Genomic DNA, 15,672 nt, shown 5'->3' with positions numbered 1-15,672 from the left:
TCGTGCCCTAAGTAGGGAATTTTCTGGCTTTATGGACAACTTTCGTGTGAAATTAACGATTATTTACGTTACATGTACAAGAGAAATGCTTAAGATAAAAGTTTCCAGTACAAAATGACATTTGAATTGCGCAGCGTATACTTTTACCCATTGGTTATTTCATCTCTTGAAATTTTGTGTTACTGGTATGTTTATTTTTAGCGCATAATGTTAACAGTTTTAAACTTAGTTCAGTTCCAACTTAATTCACTAGACCAATTTCATATATAATCTATTTTTTCTAGTAGGTTATCTATATCCTTTATCTTTATACTATATTATATTATTTTATTTATTATGGTTAGTTATCTATATTCTTTGGTGAATACCAGTTTTCATTAATTTATTTATTTACCAATTGATTTTCTTATTAACGAAATATTGTTAAACACCGCCATAACTGTATACAATATATATAATTACGAATATGCATATATTTACAAAAGAAAAACTCTCATTTTACCAAAAGTTGCTAAATATTCTGTTTTGCATTATAAAACCTCGAAATACTAAATCAAGTTTTCTGCATTATTTCTTCAGTACAGAGTAGTTATCTTAAAAATATTTTTACAATATTAAGAACTAAATACGAAATAAGCATTTTGAAGTTTAAAATATTTACTGCTGTATCGAAAGTGAGGATAGAATCTCTACAAAATTTAAGTTATTTACCTGAAATTTTCAAAAAGAGAAATGGGCTATAGAAGCAACTAATTTCCAAAAAAAAAAAAAAAAAAAAAATGAGTTTTAACTGTTTCTTTTAGGTTTTAGATTCACTACTGTATATCACCATCATGAATCATTTTGTGGTACAATGAGTACATTTATTAGGGATTCAACTAATTTGAATTGACTTTGAATTACGATTTTTAAAAGATAAGTATATTTATACTACATATTATTAGTCTAGTCCCAAGCGTTATTGGGGGAAAATGCAGTTAAATATCCAGGAAGAAAAATCCTAGTCTTTAGGAGTAGTGATTGTACTTAAATGAAAAAAATCTTGGAATGCATTAATATAAAAGACGAGTAAGAAATCCAATGCCATAAACAGTATTCTTTTGATAACTTATCCAAGTTTAAGAAGTAAGGTAAAGACATGTTCATTTTAAACACAATAAGAAAAGTTGACAGCTAAGTAAAGATACGTTTGAATACTAGGCAAATTGTAAGATAAAATATTTTTCATGCAATAGTGCAGAAAGGCGTTTGAAATAAAATGTTTATCACATTTAAGTAAAAACATAAGAAACCCGGAGAAATGAGACAGTAGACTGACCTCATTGGATGGCATTTTACTGCCTTTGCCCTCCAGGTATCGATTGATTCCATTACAAAAAGGTTTGTTTTATTATCATTTTTATTAAATTACGTACTAAAATGACTGTTTTGTGTTCGATTACGTGATAATGGGAATGAAATATTTTTTATAAAGTCTAAGTAAAGAATGTTTAAAGTTCATAGAAAAAAAAAGTTCATAGAAGGGTCAAGGCGCTGACGTTGGATGATTGACTGCACATCTCTGATGGATGAATACCTGAGTTAAGGGAAGTGGTTAAATACTTGTAAAGTTTCTGCGTACATTGTGGATATGTTGTATTTTCCAGATGGTGGCATTTTGATGGGTGTTATTTTACGCGGGAAAAAGTTTGGAGAGACGGAGACGGAGACAGAGACAGACTTGGTGTTGTGGTTCCGTTAGTTACTAGACTCTTGGTGTTGTGGTTCCGTTAGTTACTAGACTCTTGGTGTTGTGGTTCCGTTAGTTACTAGACTCTTGGTGTTGTGGTTCCGTTAGTTACTAGACTCTTGGTGTTGTGGTTCCGTTAGTTACTAGACTCTTGGTGTTGTCGTTCCGTTAGTTACTAGACACTACATAACTTTCTCAAATTCCTTTATTAGAAAGATTTCACATACAAATAAATTCGACATTTTTTTCCTATTCTTCCAACATACCCTCCTCAGATACATCCTTTATTACAGCTACATTCTGTAATGAAAACGTTAAAAAATCTCTTGAGAACTGTCAAAAATACATACATTCAAATGCATCAGTACAATTTGCAAAATATTTCAAAGAACAATCTCATAATCACGCAAAATTTAATACCCCTCAATACAAAATGTATGAAATAAATTAGTTCATTTTTTTTCAATTAATTCCTAAATTACTTTTTATCCCCACACCAGCAAAAACCTTTGGACACTTCATATCAATAAATTAATTGAAGTGGCGTCAAATATACTCACCCCACAGATCAGTTGTCAACTGCAGATCTAAACAGATAAAATTTATTTACATTAGCAAACAATTTTCGACATACCACGTCACATGCAATCGAGTTCTTCAACGTCAGAATATGACCCTATATAAATACTTAGGAATTCATTCTTCCTTCCAATGAATAAACAATTTTATTCATATTGAAATATTTTATGCAGTTTATTAAATGTGTTCTTCGCACTTAAACCCTAAAATTCTATTCAACAGCAATATCCCAAAATAATTTTAAAATAAGCATATCTCTAGAATTTCCAATACACAGTATCGCGCTTTAGAGATATACATACATTAAGTTTTTTTTTTCTATACAACGCTGCCATTCATTGCTTTGAAACCGTTGACTTTGTTAATCAAAAATTCGTTAAGACAAAATATGAAATAGAAAATAAAACAAATTCCAAATTGGGGCTTCCAGATGCCCATATTTTATGTTATATATTACATTATTCAAAATTGGATGGCTCTAGATACCGTTGTTTTATCACAGTGTGACAAAAATACGTACATTCATGCAGCTTCTTCATTAATTTTTTCAACTCTAGTACAGAGCTATAATATTTAGTGGCAACAATCTGAAAAGTGAATCGATATCTGAACGCAAAATGCCAAAATGATTTTGTCCTTTGAGGAAACTTCCCGTTTCGATTATCAAATATACTGTATAGAGGGGTCTGTGAAGAACTTATTTCTTATTTGTTTCCTTTCCTGTCAAAGGACCTAACAGAAAAATTGTTTTTTGCGGAAGGAATGCCTTTTTTTTTTTTTTTTTTAATTTTAAGATGCTACACTCGCATGAAACTAATGCTCTGATTACCTTCCAAATAGCTTCAGTTATAACAATGTGCATAAACTATTCTACTTAAGCACAAAATGTCACTTTCAAACCTCGTCATCTATTCCGAAACGAGATAAGATATCATCATAAGTTTCAAGAATTGCAATTGGGGTTGTTAATTAAAATACAAAGGGTTTTCTTTTCAGCCTGAAACGTCTCTAGAAAATCTAATTCACCAATGGAAGATATTTTTCGAAAATTATTCCAATCCTTCTTTACCTTCAATCTTTAAGGAAATTCTTTTACTTAACAATTAAGTAAAAGAATTATTATCAATTAATTAATTATTACCAATTCTTCTTAAGAAGATATTCTTTCATTCATAGATGGCGACAATAGCTGAACTTCTGCCTAGCCGTTCTTACCTCATCTCATTCATTTGCACTTAGGCAGCCGAGGGAGATGATTCTCTATTTAAACCATCGAAATTAGCGCTGCAAAATTTACAAATATCCTACTGATTCTTGTTGTTTGATCTCTCCAATAATCATTATTCTGCGTATTACTTTAACCTAAACTATACATGCAATTAAACACTAATATTTCTCATTTTTTGTAACGATTAAAACATTTCTTTACACTAAAATGAAGTCAGTTCTTTAAAACCAATACCTACTTCAAATTCAATCACCATCTACGAGGGCCATCCAGGAAGTAGATTTTTAAATGTATCATTACTGAATTTATAGTTCCCATAATATTAAAAAGCATTCATTTCTGTTCCTAATTCAATGAATTATTTGTAAACTTTTTTTTTAACATATTATAGGAGACTTTCTTCTGAATATCTTCTATACATCATATTAAATTAAAAAATGAAAATATTTTAAAGCTGACACATCTTAAGTTTTTTATCCTATCCATTAGAAAATTAATTTATAGCAGAAGTCTTTTATTAAATGCTACGAAATCAATAAAAAATAAAATGAAACATATTTACCATTTCAATATATGTTTTACTGTCTTCTAAATCTTCTATATCCATAATTTTTCCTTCGGATTTTTTTATCAACTCTTCATTGCTATTTTCAAGTTCAAGTAATAATTTATTAACTCGGTCTAACACTAAAATAAAAAAAGAGACAAAATTTATAAAATACCGACAGACATACAATAAACTCTGACATTAAATTCAAAAACATTTCACAATACTCATTCATTAGCAATAAATAAATAAAAATACACAGATACGCAAAATTTAATATTAATTTCCAAGCTGAAAGTGTTCATTAATCCATTCTGAGCATTAACAGCTTATATGAAATCTAAGATTGTTCTAAATTGGAAATTCATTATCTGAATTACTTGTTGAAGGCAATTTAGAATAAAGTTTCCTGTTACATGTAAGAGAAACATGCCAATGTAACACTTCAAATTACGCAAAACAGAAACCTTACAATGGCATAGATTGTAAGTTTCATTTCACTGACATTTACATTATAAATTTTGAAGTCAAATTATTAAACAAACTACTATTTTGACTCTGGATCCACTGTATTCATGACTCTTTTACTAACAGTACCAAACTAACTAACTAACTAAGATTTTGATCATCCGCCCCGCTCACTTAAGAGCATTGCGGGGAATTTGAATTTTGAACCCATGCTAAAAGAGCCGAAACAAACTACCGGTCGTACGCTAGTACCACGCGGCCAAAGAATCTCTAAGGAGAAGAAGTAAAGATTCCCCGGGGCAAATGTGGCTCCGGCAGATCGAAGAAACACATTATGTAAATCCCTGAAGCTTACTTTAAAGGGGCAAACCATTCCAAAGCTATCCACCCTCCGTACCTCACTGCGCATGTGCGAAATAACATCAGGCAGCATCAAAGAATGCAGCATGCCGTCGGCCTTGTTAGCAATCTTTTACCACGTTGTTCGAAAACGTTCTTTGTTGTTGTAGTCAAAGGTACTTGGTTTTAGCTATGTGAAATTCTTTTAAAGACTTTTTAAATGTAATGCTGTAAGTGAAATGGGTGAAAACTTTGCTCTTGGTTTTCACAATGGTCATTCCAAATAATTGTCTAAAAGTTTTCATGGTAATTTGTTTTTAAAGTTGTTGTCGGATAATTATAATGTATTTCACTGTTTTCAATTTATTTAGGGGTGCCTTTAATTGTCTTTAAATATTTTTTTTTCTGTTTTAGTTAGTTATTGCAAATTTTGCTTTTAAAATTTCACTGTAAAATTTTAACTATGGATCCATAAAAATTTATTACGTTTTGTATGGCATGTGTTTTCCCCCCTTTTTAAGTTTACAGAAGAAAAGACTTCAGAAATTTATTTCATTTAAATTTTGTCTTCGTACGGCTTGCTATTTAAATTGAAAGTAAAAATTGGACAGGATTTCTATAATTCGCCCCAAAATTCCAACTAACATCCTTTTGCTCATAAAACTCCAGAAATGTATGAAAATAAAACATTTTGAGTTATTTCAAAGTAAAAAATTTACTATCTCCTCGAACTGCGCTGTTTAAATTTCACCACTGCATACCCGTGGCTCTTCGGTACAGCGGCGCAGAGGCGAAACAGGTTTACATTGCGTCTATGGAAGCTTTCATTCATCTCCTTAGAGATTCTTTGCACGCGGCCTGTTAGGGCTAAAGGCGCGACGGACATAGAACTCTCTCACTGGAAGATTTGTCGACCTCGTCAACTTCGTTGGGGACCCTCTGGTCCTTTATTACGCACATACATACAAAAATTAAACATATACAAAGATGGAAGAAATATGTACAATATTTACAATATTTACAGATGTAAAGAAGAATCTTTACAGACTCCAACGCTTAGTTTACAAAGATTTCATCAGTATTTTATTCGTAATGAATTCAATTGGTTCAGCCAAATAACCTTGCTGTTATATCATTTACAAAATTGCTTGCATTCTCCAAAAAATCAACTTTCAGGTCATTTGCTCATCTATCAGCAAAATTCGTACTTTGATTCTTAAATCAAAATTTCTGATTTAAAATATTAAGGAATTTACGATATATTTTGTCACTCTGGTTTGCCATACATCAGCCAAGCTAAACAGTATTAAGGGGAGTTGGAACTCCAAAATCTTCAAAAAATTGTGATTTCGGATTTTTGCATTTCCAAATTCTCTACACTTTTATTTTTCTAAAAATACCATTCTTTAATCTCTATGAAAATTAGAACTGTAAAAGAATCTAGTTTTAATTTGTCATCTACTGCTTTGATCAATGAGGATTTTTACATAAAAACGCGTTTTTCTCCAAACGTAATTTTTTTATACTTGATGTACCTTTTCTCAGGAACTACTGCTCACAGGTGTCTAAACTTTTTATGGTTTATTTATTAGGTTTCCTAATATTTACTGAAATGAGCTTTTTGTAGTAAACTTGTGTGAGAAAAGTGCTAAATTTTACTATGCCTAACAAAATATCCTGTAATTTATTCTAAAATTCAAATTGTTTCAAAAGCTCATTTCAGTATAATCAGATAGGTATACTTTAATTACAGAAAAAATTTCAAGTTTGTATCTACAGCAGATTTTGAGCAAAGGTACATCGAAAATGGCCAATTTAACATTGTCGGTATAGGCGTTTCTCATACCCCTTAAAATTTCATATCAAGAAGCACGAATCTTATGTTGAAGAGGAAGAAATAAATAAATCTTCAACACCTAATCCTCCTTCGACACTTTGTCACAATTTTGACCCCATTTTAACAAATTTACGCCTCCCCCCCCCGAAAAAAAAGAAAATCTGAAAGGTTTCAGATTTTAAATTACGTCCAAAAGGGCGTTTTTTTAACATTTTGTGTTTTACCTTTTTTTTATTAAATATCATGTTTTTCGCACTTAAACCATATCGCAAAATAGTTTTAAAATGATCATATCTTGTCAGAATTTCCGATACAGACACTCGCGCGCTGGAGATAAAAATGTTTTTGAATAACGTTGCCATGGCTCGCTTTGAAATCCTGGAGCTTGTTAATAAAAAATTCGTTAAGTTTTAAAATTAGGAAATCGATAATAAAATAAATTCCAAATTCAAATTGGGTCTTCAACATGCCCATATTCGTAGGAGGAATACGTGATTCAAAATTTGATGGCTCTATGTACCGTTGTTTTATCACAATGAGAGAAATATTCATACATTGATGCAGATTTTTCATTATTTCGTTTCTTCAAATGTAATGCATTTGTTGGCAACAGTTTGAAAAGTGCAATAGGCATTTATAGTGATTCAGCGCAAAATCGCAAAACGAAAACAATAGTCTTTCAGGGACAAAGCCACTTTGGACTAATAAAGCTTCTTTCACTGGTGAATTTTCAATACAAATTTAGAATTTCAATACAAAGAATTTCAATACAAAGAATTTCAATACAAATAATATCAATACAATTTTAGATAAAATTTTAGATACAAATTAGATAAATTAAAATAGAATTTCCTATACAAATGGCACTACATTTGGGCTCACTTTGCTAATTCCTAGCATTTTCAAATTAATTGAATTCACAGCCATTCCATTTACAATTTTGCAGAAACAATTTTGTCTCTAAAGAAGAGCCACATGGACCTCATTTCCCTAGAAATCGGCTGAGTTTCATTTAAAATCTATGCCCGACGAAGATGGTTGTTTTGCTTATTTTTAAAGTTAGCTGTTAATTTATTTACATGGTTTTATTTTTCCACTGGTTTAAATGACGTAAAGAAATACATCACTATAGTACAGTGTACATTAAAAAAAATTAACTCATTCCAGATGAATGGTTATGATATATTTATTGGTTATAATTAAATATGCTAATTTATTGCAAACCAAAAAGCAAGCCCGTTATCTCATTCAGTTCCATAAAATATTATTACCCACCTCTTATAAATATGCAGCTTAAATTCTTTAGTAGGAAAACAAAAAGATATTGTTCATACTTCTTAGTTACTCTATAAATCATCACCTACCTATAGCAGATGCTATTTTTTAACTCCTCTTCCCAAAATAGACTAAACGTTGCAGTTATTAAGATTGTGCATTTAATTTTAGGGTTTGCATAACTAAAAATTAATTTTACTGTTTTATTTCACTTGAAGAAGAAATCGATAGCATCTCCAGCCAAATCAAAATAATTTCATGATTCAATTTTAAACACAATGCAATCAAAATATTTTATTCTTTTTGACTCTATAATATTTACTGGAATACAATACGATAAATGAAAAAGTAAAATTACCCAGTTTACATATCAAATTTTATCTCCCCCCCCCTACAGAGAAGAAAGCTGAATAACTGCATTTTCAAATTAATTCATTGTCTTAGCTAGTCTGCCAGTTGAAGTTCTATAGTATATTCAATGTAAAAACTACCTAAATTGAACCCTATTTTTTTATACTTCAAAAAAAAAAAAAAAAAAAAAAAAAAAAGAGTTTATGTTCGCTAATGTTATTCTTTTAACAGAATCCTAAAATAAAATTCCTAAACATGTAACACTAAAACATAACATAAAACATGTTCATAACACTAAAAGATTTTGATAAAGAGAAACATTTAGCACTATTACAAAATATTTGCATTTTATGAGGCTAAAATCTGATCGTTTGAATAAAATGTCTCCTGGCAACAAAGTTTGACATTTACTAAGCAATACCAACTAATATGTATAATAAAAATTATATAAAAAAGTAATTTCTATATTCCATGTAGTTAGGAAAGAGGACAACCAGCACAGACGCAGTATTGCTGGAGACACTGTCAGAAAAACTTTGTAAAACAAGAACAAATTCTACAGTTTTTGCTAAAAATATATACTAAAAATAAGTAGCAGATTTAAATGAAAAAGCATTTAAATCAAATTCTGAAAATAGTTAACACAGAAAATATATCATAATACAGTTATGTCTTTTCTACTCAATCAAGAACAGATTTCATAAAAACTAATCAGTAGTACAAGTTATTTCCTTAATACACAAACTTCTGCAACAAATCCCCATTCATTACAAAGGTAAACAAACACAAAATAACAAAACTACACCCCTCTCCCCCAAAAAAAGTTACGAAAACTTCAGAAAATTACTTCATTTCAAGATATTTTATCTATTCAATTTTGAAATCATATTCCTGTAATTCTACCACAATTTCTTTCTAGGCTGCAAACATTAAAAGTTTTAGATAAGAAACATGAAGCAACTTTTAACGTTAACGCAAATAATTAATAAAAATTGATACTAGGTACACATAAAAACATAGTGAACTACTATGGTATTTTTATCTAACATATTTTCAACGAGACATATAAAGTAAGTTTTCAATAACTGCCTCTACAGTCAGTGCACATGACATTTTTTTACGGGGGGGGGTAACTAGCAATGGAAGGCAGAAAACAGATGAATACAAATTTTATTCAGCGCTTTTTACTTCACCGCTTTCTTATATTATGCTAGGCAGGTGAACAGCAAGATCACATAAAGAGTACAAGGATTTATTATAATACTCTACATAATATTTTAAGATTTTGTTGCCTCTTTTTTTACTTCTTTGTACAAAGTAAAGGAAGTGTAGTAGTTACTGAAAATTTGGGATACTAATATTCCAACAGAAATAAACATTTTCACCACTCCTGAAACCATTTGGACGATTGTTCATACAACTTCTGTGCATACCTTCCCCCCCCAAAAAAAATAAAACAGATTGTAAAATGGGTTCAGAGAGGACTTTTTTGTGACATTCGTATGCACATATAAACATATGTATGTATGTATCTCACATAATTCAAAAACAATTAGTCATGGAATGTTGACATTTTACATATGGGATTGCTATAATTCACACTAGGGTACACTACTCTCCATTTTATATTTCAAACCACAGTACCCAATTTGGCAAAATATCAATTAGGAATAAAGGTCAACATATATAGTAACTCTGCCTCAAGTTTGGAGTCCATCCGAGGGCACACGACAAGGAGTCCTTTGGTGCAAAATATTCAGAAAATTCTTCTAAGTATCCCACCAGATGACAGAACTATCCGGATCTGGGTTCCAGCTCATGTGAGTATTACTGGCAACGAAGCGGCGGACGTGCTTGCGAAATCTGCAGCCAATGACTCCAGTAGATTGGGCAACGCAGTAAATGTTTCGCAGTCCTATTTCAAAAAATCACGCTCAATAGCCTTTTACAAGATTGGCAGAAAAGATGAGAAAGAGAAAGCATAGGGAGGAAAACCTACAAGTTCTTTCCGAAAGTTACCTGCTCAATTAATACATACCGCGGAGCACAAACTCAATTCTACACTGGCCAGGGTCCCTTCCCACATTATCTTATCTTAAGAGATTCGGAAAACGAGCATCAGAATTGTGTGAATGTGGTACGGTAGATGATGCAGATCACTTCCTATTCAACTGTCCACAAACTGATAAACTGCATTTAAAAATGCCAAGCAGTGAATACTGGCCGCAATGGACGGAAAATACTTGCGACAACAAGCAGACGTAAACTAAAATAGAGGAGGTAATCAGGCTACGCTCAGCAAGGTACTTAAGAAATTCTTCCCCTCCCTTGAGAATTGTATCTTCGCAGCATAATTTTAATAGCAATTCAAAATACTATAACAAGTGAAAATCAACACTAGAAAAATAGCTCACCCCGTACATTAGTAACAGGACTGTAAGAGCAAAACTATTGTAATGTAAGCATATTGCTATCCAGTTTGTATGTACTTAATAAAAATAATATTGTAAAGCAGTTTAAATGATACTGAAAATCCAGTCAATGTGTAAATGAATTACAAGTTTACTTTGATTATCTCAGTAAAAGTACTGTAAATATGAATTCAGATAATGTTTAAATGTACACATAAATGTCGTGATTTTATGTAACTTGTACAAGACAATGTTTGTAATCAACATATCTATGCTTATACACAGGCCTTGTAGGCCCATGCAATATTTATATTTTTACACGGAGGAAATATTCCCTTCTTCCAGGATGACTATTAACACTGTAAGACGTTTACAACAAAGTCAGGTAGCTCGTTATCTCAGGCGGCGCTCAGCCTGCTTTATTTTTGCAATCATTGGTTGTCGTCATACACTTCCAGTTACAGAAGTGTTTTAAATGACAAAAATATGTTTATGATTTACCCATGTCACTTTTAAAAAAATTCATTTTCAATCTCCCCTTTTTATTGCAATAGTAGAACCCAATGTGTATGTATATAGAATGTAATATGATGACTCGGAATAAGCTGCACAGAACTGACTATGCTTCTCTGCATTATAACTTAAACATGACTTGGACACCTACTAATTATCGAATATATATTTTTCATCACACATGATCATGGGTGCAATACACCCCCTCCCCACACACACACACTTTTATACAGAGTACCACATTTTAAATAACGGTGAAGTTAGCAGCACAACAAAGTAGCATCTTAACTGCAACAGAGCTCAAAATAAAGGGGACAGTTATCCAATATGCAGGTTCAACAAGACAAATTTTGGGTTTACATTATAAAGGTTTCAGTTCTCGAAATTTTAAGTTCAGATTTCGAATTACCTACATCATCAGCATTATGCAAGCCATGCAAGATGGACTGATCTAGAAACGATACATTTCAGAAAACTTATTAGAATAGAGACAGGGAATTAATGGGGAGACAGGGAACTACTAGTTTAAATTGCAATTTTGATATATATATATGTATATATATACATATATATGTAATAATAAAATTCCATAGTCAAGAATACACTTAAAATTCTAACTGTATGTTCTTTTCATTTTCAATGGCGACGTTCTCTTATTTGAAAGTACGTGGAATTAAATCCACATCCCCGTAGTCAAGTTGTTTTCCCCGCCTTTTCTACACGTACAGTTATACAATGTTCTGGAATTATTTAAAGCGAATTGGATTGGCTGACGAAGCTGACGTCATTTCTTTGAAGCTCCGCCTTTCCAGAGGCTATAAAAGGACTCGCAAAAGGAATATCGGGAGCTTTTTCTTAAATGTCACGATGCAGTAAACTTCATACAAAAAGTTATTAGTAATTCTTTTTATTTACTCCGGATATCTGATTTTTGTAACTGCTATTTCTCCTGAATAATAATAAATGGATCCTGTTTTTTAAACTTATCGTCTGATTATTTAAGCTACGACTACATCTTCCCAAATCTATTTATTCCGGACAAAAGCTGATACATCACATACATATATATATATATATATATCAACTAGTGCTTATCTAACACACCCCCTTCAAAGACAGAAAGGCTTGCCAACAGAAAAACCCCTTGAGAAGAAAGCAATAGTGTTAGCAAAGGAAGACAAATTTTGGAGAATATTTACAGTATTTACAACTGCAATGAGAAGGGACATAGTGCCCTGCCACTTGTTTCATAAACTTTCTCACGTTTAACTATAAAATAATACAATAGCAAAATGTTATACAATTTGGAAACGGAAGGCAGAAATAGATTTGGAATTTGAAAGCCTCTAAGATGTAATTTCGTTAAGTTCTTGATACTTCTTGAAAAGACATCCCGAATTAGTCAACCGAAAGTCTTATAAAACCATGTGTTATAATCAACACGAAATCAAAATGTTTCTAAGATATAATCATAAAATTATTTTTATGATTATATCTTAGAAACATTTTGTAGTCCAAAACAAATTCAGGTTATGTTATTGTACAGTAATGTAATACTTAATATATAAAAACAATATAATAGTAAACTCAAAGGACAAGTCTACCAGCAAATTGGCGTGACTATCTGCCAATGGCTGCGATATATTTAATTAGGACACATAAAAACCTCGTTCCTATAAAAGGTTATTCGTTTTCGTGATTGTATGATAAAGCTTCAATTTAGTCTTACGGCGAATTTTTTTTTTTACATTAACATTAATTTTTTTACATTTTTTTTTTTTACATTACTTTTAATACAAATGAATACAAAAAATTAAAATTCTAGTTAAGACAAATAGCTTGTAGTCTCAAGTTATGCTATAAAAATTTAATAAAAGGATTCTGACATTACCTACAATAATAATAAAAAACAATTTAAATTTGTGGACTGTGTGTGTGTACAGTAGCACTTTGTGCTGAAAGTATGTGGTTTCCGAGATGGAAGATGAAATCCAGTTTACGCTGGAGTCGTGGCCAAGAAGGTTGTTGCTTAGATGATGACTAGTGCGAAAATCTAACTGTCTTGATGGTTAATACATATTTTTTTTTCTTCACAGGAACAATTATTTAGAAATACGTCTTTGTCTGACACTGGTACAACACTAAAGATATTAAACATGCTGCCAGAATTTCAATACACATAGTTTAAATTGCAGAAAATGAAGAATGAAGACAAAGACATGGTTTACTCGGGCAACAGCAGGCAAGAAAACCCAATACGTATTCACTTCAGACTTATTTGTTGTTGCAAAGTCATTGTGTTAATCTAAGCAATAACTCAGTAAAGGAAGGCGTAGAGCTGAGAGAGTGCGGGGGAAGAGTGACATAATATGCTAACAGATGGATGCAAAATGGTGCAAAGTGTATCTTTAAAATTTATGAATTTAAAGATCTACTGCCAGTTGATTCTAATGAAGTTTAATGATTTAATTTCTTGTTTTATACTTTACATATAATTAAAATATTCAAATTTCAAATTAAAAACTTCAAATTTAATTTTGGACAAAATCTAACTTTTCATGCAGTCTTCCTGTTTCAATATATTTGGGAAAGTTTAAAATCAGTAGTTTGACCTCCACATCACAAAAATTGACTGGGATATTTTAGTTTCAAAATCTACAATTTTTAATGCCATTTTCAACTTGCCTTGAGAAATCGGTTAACTAAATTAGAATAATTCAAGGAAATAAGTTTAAATGAAGTGAAGCAAAAAAAAAAAAAAAAAAAAAGTCATCTCATCTTAGAACTTTTTTTTTTCTTTGTTTTACAGAACTCGTGAGTTTTGACTTACTTAGATATGCAACTTTAACAAACTGATATTTTCTCTCATTATAGTATAATGTTTCAATTTTATGAACTTAAAAAAGTGTTATATATATGTAAAAGCATATCAGTATTGCAGTTAAAAGCTACAGTTACTTTTCTTATGCATAAAATGAGTGACATATACGTTAAAAGTGACTAAGAAATATTTACCGTTGTTAGAGACATTATGTTTTTTTAAGCAGGAAGCATAAAAAATGAGCAATGCCCTCGCCAAGACTCGAATACGTGCCAAGTGTGCTACTCTTACACCACAAAGGCATGCAGAAAGGAGAGAGAAAATACCTTTTACCATTATAGTCTTTTGGATTACTCCTAATAGTGACAGGGAACTTTAAAATGATGAAGACTGTGAACTGAGCACTGATGAAGTTATTTTATGTCCTCAAAGATTTAATTACGAAACTATTTCCAGTGATGCCAAAACAATTTCTGATAAATGTGAAGAACTGTATCTAGTTGCTAATCTACCAATCTTAAAAATAGCCAGAACAATGATAAATGAAGTGAATTACTAAATTGTAACTGAAGCATTAAATTTATTTATAGGTATTGACTTGTTCATGAATTTTGTCAAGGAATCAAACAAATATCACTAAAACACTTGAAAAATGTCCAAAATATACATTGTTACGGATTGGGTATTTGACTGTATTGTCAACAGTAGCATATTTATTTGACACATTGGCATTGCTAGGCCTTGTTATATCGAAAGCAAGATATATATTTATGCAAATGTTGTGGCTACTGAAGACAGATTGGAATGATGTTTTACCAGAAGAAACTGAAAAGGAGTGGAAAAGATTTATAAAGTCATTACATACAATAAATAACATAAATATTGAGTGATGCATCATAATAGAAGATCCTGCAACAATTGAGTTGCATGGATTGACGGACAGCTCTGAATTGTCTCATGGAGCAGTAATATGCGAAATCAGTCAATACGAATGCAGAAGCGAAGATAAGGATGATTGCGAGCGAATCCAGAGTTACACCCATAAAGAAAGTTACTGTGCTGCATCTTGAGTTATGTGCTGCGGATCTTCTAGTGAAACTGATGAAAAGAGTGCAAGTAGCATTAAAATTAGATATGACTTCTCTCTATTATTAGAGTGATTCAATGATTTTGCTGTGGTAGTTAAACAGGGATGCTCACCAGTTAAAAAGCATTGTCCGCGAGAGAGCAACAACCATTCAAGAGATATCAGATGTGCAGCAATGGAGACATGTTCCCTCAAAAAGTAATTCTGCAGACTTGATCTCACATGGAATAGAACCTGACAAACTTGTTCAATGCGACCTGTAGTTTTGTGGACCTGAGTTCCTTACTACATGAAAATATTCTAACATAGATATTCCAGAAGCTAAAACTGTTCTAGTAAACTTAAAAAACTCAACACGCTCAACGCTGACTTTTACTTAAAAACATTTAGTGTTCTTAGTGATACATTTTTGTTTGATTTTCTTACTATAAGTAATAGTTATTCTAAACTTGTTGAAGTTTTAAGCTTTATTTGCAGATTTCTGAGA

At 31.3% G+C, this 15,672-nt stretch overlaps 1 long non-coding RNA gene across 2 annotated transcripts in view; it reads right to left on the bottom strand.

Moving 5' to 3' along the window:
• Positions 1–1,916: 1,916 nt before the first annotated feature.
• The window catches only part of LOC146996611 (uncharacterized), a 399,265-nt gene continuing 385,509 nt past the window's right edge, over positions 1,917–15,672 (bottom strand). For both annotated transcript variants that reach the window (XR_015042334.1, XR_015042335.1), the window contains exons 3-4: positions 4,099–4,223; positions 1,917–2,029 (exon numbers count right to left, since the gene is read on the bottom strand). This is a non-coding gene — a long non-coding RNA (uncharacterized LOC146996611). The remainder of the gene's footprint in view (positions 2,030–4,098; positions 4,224–15,672) is intronic.

The sequence above is a fragment of the Stegodyphus dumicola genome, chromosome 7 (assembly GCF_044657685.1).
Source record: "Stegodyphus dumicola isolate Sdum_Otavi_A_Nest chromosome 7, ASM4465768v1".
Taxonomy (NCBI): Eukaryota; Metazoa; Arthropoda; class Arachnida; order Araneae; family Eresidae; genus Stegodyphus; species Stegodyphus dumicola.
The sequence above is the reverse complement of the archived record's forward strand: the minus strand, read 5'-3'. Positions and strand labels throughout refer to the sequence as shown.